Genomic DNA, 6,792 nt, shown 5'->3' with positions numbered 1-6,792 from the left:
ACACACTCTGAGGGGGGTGAATTTTTTTTAAACTCTACCGTTTTACTGTTATTAGGTTTAAAGTTCTGGCCAATTAGGGCGCAGAACCGTTGAGTGACAGGTCCGGCGACCGCTGCTACGAGGCCAGTGGGCGGGCTCTCGGCCGGCCAACGGCCGCACCGCTCCAAATATGGCAAGTAGAATCCAACATGGCGCGGCTCAAACCCCCGTAGTAGCGGCACAAAACAGACTCCCCCAAACCAATGGGTGACGTCACGGGTGCTACGTCCATTCTTTTTACAGTCTATGGAAAGGACGGCATTTGGTGTGTGACGTCACCTACGCGACTTGTAGTCTTTCTGGTTACGGATTCTTCTGAATTTTATTCTACAATCGTTTTACAACAAACTGCTGATTTCTCGGGATGAAACGTGATGTTTTAAACAGGTAGAGGTCATATTTTTTTCTCATGGCACAATTCAAACGGATCACAAAATAAAATTTTCAGTCCCGTTCATTTGAATGGCGAGTTTTTCAGAGTTGAGGTCCCATGGTGACCGTTACTTCCTGCTTCCGCTTAGGCTCTCTATGGGTCAATCACATCAACCCGGGTAGCCTCATTCTGAGCTATCAACCAATCTGCTGCAGAGATAGAGGCTGGCAGCCAAATGCAGCCAAATAAACTGCTCTCAGTGCAGATTTACGCAGAGGAGAGAGGGCCTAGAAAGTAGTTGTTATTTAGTCCCGGTTGATTCTTTTTCAGTTAGTTTATGCAAATTGTGTGAAAATAAAGATTAAACAATGGTTTATAGTGGCAGGTGGTTCCAAGCTGGGCCAAAAATGGACATTTTGGAAAGCTCGCCTGAATATTTTGTAGTAAAATCTCAATAATTTTGTACTGCTTCACTTTATCAGAATCAGCCACTGCAGAAATAATGTTCATACATTGTACAATCATTTGTTAGAGGTTTTGAGCTTTAGCAGAATCATTCTGAAGGACACTCATCCAAAATATGATTTTTTTTTTTAGGTAAACACTAAATTGATTTAATTTTTGCTGTATGTCATCTTCATTTACTCTTCACCAGTAACACATATACTGAAATTTACACATCTTGGCAATTTCTCAATTTTTTCCCTTTACTATGACACCAAAAGTATTCAAATAGACCTTGTGGTTGCAGAGATATACTCATTTTATTATGGATATGCAATTTATAGGCTAAGGAGAGAGCTGGTGAAAGTGACTAGATCACGGTGAGCTTTGGCTGAGACAGCTGCAGGTGTACTTTATAAATTTTGTTACAACCTGTTTGAAGGAGCTAACAGAGGTAAAGGTTTGTAAAGGTTTATAATTCTCTTATTTCCCAAATGTTTGTAATAACTTAGTAAAAAGAACTATAGTTTAGTAGGCTCCTAATTATAAGGAACAAAAGGACACCTCCAATCAAGGCATTTTCATTAATGTAACTTGGTGAGTCTGTGAGTCACTTTGCTGAACTGTGCGTGAATGGAAACAGTTTGGAGACCAACACCTTTGTTTTTCAGTTTAATACAGCACAATGCCACAAACTTTTGTAAGTGATATCAGCATAGCAAATTTGACATTTCCCATTTATTCATAGCCTCAGTTTCATACCACAGACATTCTGATATGGGATTAAGAGAAATTTGAGTCTTTCTTTCTTGTGTGACTGCACTCTAAGAAACAAAGGAGTTTGTTCTCAGCCAAACTCTGCCAAAGAATGATTTCCCTGAGAGATACTGAAAATAATATAGGGCTGGAATACGATACGATTGAGTCTGCCAACAGCAACTCCTCAATGAACACTTTGAAGAGCTTCTCTAAGCTGTTATGAATGAGCAATAGATAGATAGATAGATAGATAGATAGATAGATAGATAGATAGATAGATAGATAGATAGATAGATAGATAGATAGATAGATAGATCATGACCTATAAAGGCTCCATCACCAGGAGGCATGGAGTCACTCAGTTAAATGGACAGCCATATAGAGCTGGGACCCTTTAAACACCATCACAATGCGCTGTTAACTCCCCTGTCAACAACTAGTCCCGACGGGTCGTCCGCATGTGAAGGCAGTGAGATGGAGAAATGGAGGGAAGGCGTCTGCAAATACATGACAGAAAATGAAGAGAAGAAGTGGGGTGTGTGCAGCAGAACGAGGCTTCTCCTGTCTTGGCCCTAATGGTCCAAATGAGGCTGTAGGAGCGGATGGGGGTGTATGTGGTGACAGAGGGAGAGGGAGAGAGTGGGGTTGTGGGAGGGCTGGGCTGAAGGGGTCTGAGCCTGGAGACTGAGGCAGACCAGAGCTAAGTGACTCAGGCTCAACACCATATGAGCTGGCAGCTTGTCACATCCCAGCCCATCACTGAGGGACTAGATAGCAGAGTGTGTTTTACCACAGCAGCCCAAACACACACACATGTGGTTTAAAGGGATAGTTCACCCTAGAATGATATTTCGCTCATTATCTACTCACCCTCATGTTGACTAAGGGCTGGAAGAAGTCTCAGAGTCCTCCGTCCCTTCTCTGAGTTACAGGGGGTCTTAGCGTAGCAGTGCATTTCAAGGCAACGGTTGTAAAGGGACACCAGAGCTCTTCGTAAAAAAACACACACAAAAAAACATCCAAATACCTCCATGATGCTCGTATGTAATGTCCGTCTTGTGCTGAAGCCCCAAATTTCGTAATTGTCCCGAAAAAAATTAAATAAGTCCACATTCCAAGCATGTTTGTAGCATTAGCTCTGTGTCTGTTGTCCGGTCTTCCGCTGCCAGCGCGCATGCGCAACCAGACTGAGACTCGAGTCGGTCTCAGTGCGAACCTTGCGCATGCGCGCTGGCAGCGGAAGACCGGACAACAGACACAGAGCTAATGCTACAAACATGCTTGGAATGTGGACTTATTTAATTTTTTTCGGGACAATTACGCAATTTGGGGCTTCAGCACAAGACGGACATTACATACGAGCATCATGGAGGTATTTGGATGTTTTTTTGTGTGTGTTTTTTTACGAAGAGCTCTGGTGTCCCTTTACAACCGTTGCCTTGAAATGCACTGCTACGCTAAGACCCCCTGTAACTCAGAGAAGGGACGGAGGACTCTGAAACTTCTTCCAGCCCTTAGTCAACATGAGGGTGAGTAGATAATGAGCGAAATATCATTCTAGGGTGAACTATCCCTTTAATTTCATTTTCACGTTTAGAAATGTCCACAAAGGCACGGTCACACTGGCATCTAAAAGCTATAAATTCAGTTTAATATTTTTCCTGGTGATCAATTTGGATTCAATTTTTATGTCAAGAGCAATGGTGACGTCTGTCATACTCACACCATTTACCAGTCATCTTTACAATGTTGTGTTTTTAGGGAAATGGAGGGAGCCATTAGGTTCACTAGCTGAATCACCACCCAGTTTTATTAACCCTGCACTTCAACAAGAGCTGCTGCTCCAATGAATGATGTTTTTCAGGAGGTTATGAGACAGGAGTTGACTCGTCCTTTAAACAAAATTTGGAATCATTGCTGAACCAAGCTAACATGGTTTTTAACTGTGTCTCTAATTAGCATGCTAGTTCGCTTAGGGAGCTTTGTTTCTCTCTGCAATTACTCTTACTTAATTCTTATTAATTCGAAAATAATACTGTCCTGAGTGCAATATGCCAGAGTAGAGAACAGAGAAAACAGAAAGAAGTTCTGAAAGCAATGACTGGCAAATGGTAGCGTGTTGGCACATTAGATTTGAACTAGCTTTGTGGGTAGATCTGTAATTTTCTAACTTAATCAGTTATTTTTTGTTTTAGTTTGTGTTGCGTGTAGGTTACACCATTTCTTTTAGAGGACATTTATTAAAATACATAAATAAATAAAAACAAGGAAAGTAAAAGTAAAACAAGCACGTGCCTGCAACTTATTTGTCAGTTATCCATGACCTTAAGGTGGCATAGGTTGCATTATTGCAGTTATTCTAACAAGCTTGATGTTACATTGGATTCTCTATTAATATGCAAATCTAACTGGGAGCAGCTACACACATCAACCACTGAGTGGTAATTAGAAATATAAGGCTGTAAACAGGCTGTAAACACAGCAGGGATTTCTCTGATCTCAGTGGACAGCAAAACACAAAAAGAAGAAAACCAATCAATCAATCTGATAGAATGGCCGAAACTATGGTAAACCAAACAAACGAACACTGTGATGAAGATGAACTCATCTCTGTGCACGTGTTCATTTACTTTACTGTAAAATACCGTCTCTCTTTGACTCTCTCTTTTCACACACACACACACACACACACACACACACACACACACACACACACACACACACACACAGACACAGACACACACACTGTTTACGCTGCCATCTTCAGCATGCACTTCTTTGTCTCTCATTGGAATATTCATGCCAATTAAAACCCTGTACCTAAAAATAGACAACTATGATTATGTTGGCAGGGAGCAGAGATCCTAGTTGTGTATTATTAATGAAATGAGTACAGAACATACAATTTATTCTTATGTTAAGTTATTCAGTGGGGTCAGGCTCGTAGCTATTGCTCAGAGGCTGTTATAAGGTGAACTCATGGTATTCAGCAGAAACTAATTGAAAATATCACCCGAGCTCTCATCAAAATGGAAAATGGCTGTTTCTAAATTAAGTGCAGGGGATTATGTGTGTGATTTTTTAAATTAACTGTATTCAAGTACTTGTAATTCCCAAAAAGAAAATTCTCAAAAACACGATTATGAGACACCCTGAAATAACAGAACCGGATAAATGGTCATGTGCAGGATTTATTTTGCTGATTTGTGCATGCACCAGAAATGTTTCAAATTTTAAGACACAAAACAGGCAAATACTGCTTAAATGAATATTTTACGGTAGATTTTTAGGAGCATATCTAACACAGACATCTAACAATAAAGCAAAATACAGACACAGAAATAGTCTTAGGCTGGATTGCACCAACAAGGTTTAATTTAATCTAAGATTAGCTCTAATCAGAGATTAGTAAAACTTAGTTTAAAATGAGTTAATCCATGTTTAAAATTAAGCAGAGCTCTGTTGCACCATTTAAAATTAATCTCAGTTTAGTAAAACTCAGTTTAACTGAATTTAAACTGAATTTAAACTGATTTAAATCAGTAGGGACAAGTGTGTATAAAGGAAACTAATTAAATATGCGAAATGGAGTTTTGTTCGTTGCAGTTTGTAAACAAAACATTCAAGCTGGGCGGGCTCAACTGTGTAGACTAGCCTCCTGCCACTGACAGCAGCAGTCAAGACCGCAGAGGAAACGAAATACAGTCTGGGCCGATACCCGCCATCACCAACACGGAGCCTCTGGTTTTGTTTTGTTTTTTAAACAGGAGAGCCGAGCTGGGAAGATGGTGTTAGCGGTGGATGCTAACCACTACCACTAGCCGGATTTAGCATCGAGCTAGCTCCCCACAACGGTCCTCATACTTGTTACCAGTCGAGGCTTTAGTTGTCAGTGACGGTCAGGAATCGGTCTGCAGCTCCAGCACTTCACTCAGACTGTACTTCTTTCTTTTGTCCTCCTGACTGCTGCTGAGAGAGAGAGGGAGAGACGTGCTAGCACTCGTTAGCATCAGAGACAGCTAGTACAGTTGGCAGCCCTGAGCCTTCTACTCTGCTGCAGTAGCTTCACCTGAGCTCTGTCAGAGAAAACACTGTCTCTCTCCGCCCAGAAACGTCTCTGTGCGCAACAAAACAAAGCAAAAGAGAGAAAATTGAGAGACAGAGCTGCCTGTCTCTCAATTTTCCTCAAGGAACTTCATAATTTTGCTCACTCCAGCTCAAAAATGCAGCCATTGAAAAAATTAAACCTCCTCCACTGTCAGTTTAAAATTAACCCTAGATCACAGTTTAAACTGGAGTTTAAAGTTCTGGTGCAACAGGATTAAAATTAAACTTAGTTTAGAGTAAAAATTAAACTGAGGTTTAAAGGGAGGTTTAAATCTAATCTGTCTTAATTTTGAACTAGGTTTAAAGTTTAGTGCAACAGAATTTAAATTTAAACCATGATTTAATCTGGTTTTAAAGTTAAACCTTGTTGGTGCAATCCAGCCTTAATGTGTGATTCTCTCTAGCTGTCTGACAAAATAAATTTCCTCCCTGATTTCCTCCTCTGTCCCGACTGTTCCCACTGTGGTGATCAGGTCATGTGATCTACTTTCAGGTGTGTGCTGGCACCAGGTAAAGATATCTGCCTTCCTGCAGTGAAAGAAAATACACCTGCATTGCTCTCTCCATGGGCTAGAGTTACTGCTGGGTTGTTGTGTCTTAGCTAAGAGCAAACTGAACCCTCAGTGCTCCTCTGTCCGCCCTGCATGAAAGCACCTCTCCCCTACGCTTCCTCCACATCTCTAGTTTCATTTCCTCTTCCTCTTTTATATGAGGTAAATGAACACACATGATGCTCAGAGTATGATATTCAGACATATGGCTTTTATCAGTCTTTATATATCCAGCCTGTGCAGCAGGTGCACAAATACACACTTTGATTTATACTGGTGAACTCACCTTTTTGGACTGAACTGCAATGTGTCAACAATGCAATAAAATAGCTCAGTAGTTTTTTAGACAAATAGATTGATTTGTCATTAAATAAAAGTCTATATGTGTTCTCAGGTAAGATAATACAGGCATCTTTCCAGCATTATCAGAAATGATTTGTCGCATTCTCTCACTGGGTATCTGATTTCAATTACTCTCTCTCTCTCTGCCCTACTTTCTATTTTTGGTCCTTTGCCTCT

The sequence above is a fragment of the Trachurus japonicus genome, chromosome 9 (assembly GCF_045865225.1).
Source record: "Trachurus japonicus isolate A0001 chromosome 9, Traja_1.0".
NCBI lineage: Eukaryota > Metazoa > Chordata > Actinopteri > Carangiformes > Carangidae > Trachurus > Trachurus japonicus.
This window is presented reverse-complemented; position numbering follows the sequence as displayed.